The sequence below is a fragment of the Octopus bimaculoides genome, chromosome 13, assembly GCF_001194135.2.
Source record: "Octopus bimaculoides isolate UCB-OBI-ISO-001 chromosome 13, ASM119413v2, whole genome shotgun sequence".
Lineage (NCBI taxonomy): Eukaryota > Metazoa > Mollusca > Cephalopoda > Octopoda > Octopodidae > Octopus > Octopus bimaculoides.
In genome coordinates, this window is record NC_068993.1 from 6,500,275 (window position 1) to 6,501,247 (window position 973).

The window sequence follows — 973 nt, forward strand, 5'->3', positions numbered from 1 at the left end:
ATTTTGTTACCATGTTTCTATCAAAATATGCTGTCTTTTGTTCTGGTTAATTTTGAAAATAATGAAGAATTTAGTAAAATAAAATCGTCATTATTAGGTGGTGAGCTGGCAGAATTGTTAGGGAGCTTGATGAAATGCTTAGCGGTATTTTGCCAAACGCTATGATCTGAGTTCAAATTCCGATAAGGTTGACTTTGCCTTTCATCCTTTTGGAGTCGATAAATTAAGTACCAGTGAAACATTGGGGTCGATTACATCGACTAGTCCCCTCCCCACCAAATTTGAGGTCTTGTGCCTTTAGCAGAAAGGGTTATCATTATTCTTGAGGTGATGAGCTGGCAGAATGTTTAGCAGTATTTTGCCCATCTTCATGTTTAAGAGTTCAAACTCCCCCGAGATCGACTTTGCCTTTCATCCTTTGGGGGTCTTTTATGTGGCACCATGCAATTGAAAAACACCGCATTATTTAAGGGATGACCCAATACACATACATGTGTGTGCGTGTATTCTTTTACCTGTTCCAGTCACCTGACTACAGCTATCAGTCGTCAAGCAATGATAGGTGCAAACAAATATTGATATATATACGACGGGCTTCTTTCAGTTTCTGTCTATCAAATCCACTCGCAAAGCTTTGGTCAGCCCAAGGCGATAGTTGAAGACACTTGCCCAAGTTGCCACACAGTGGAACTGAACCCACAATCACACCTATAAATATATATACATATATATATATATATATATATATGCGAGTAAAAATAAATACAAAAAAAGGGGTTTTCTATGATTGTGTATAGAGGAATATATTATTTTGTTTAAAAGAGTTCCAACACTGTCTGTTTTTTATGTTTTGTTTATATTCCTGCAAAACCAATGTGGGATATAGAATATCATCATCATCGTTTAACGTCCGCTTTCCATGCTAGCATGGGTTGGACGATTTGACTGAGGACTGGTGAAACCGGATGGCAAC

General features: G+C 37.8%; 2 protein-coding genes across 2 annotated transcripts in view; one reads left to right on the forward strand and one right to left on the reverse strand.

Moving 5' to 3' along the window:
- Positions 1 to 973, reverse strand: part of LOC106869268 (probable dolichyl pyrophosphate Glc1Man9GlcNAc2 alpha-1,3-glucosyltransferase) — a 29,012-nt gene that overhangs the window by 21,373 nt on the left and 6,666 nt on the right. The window lies entirely within an intron of this gene.
- The window catches only part of LOC106869272 (uncharacterized), a 66,507-nt gene that overhangs the window by 1,202 nt on the left and 64,332 nt on the right, over positions 1 to 973 (forward strand). The window lies entirely within an intron of this gene.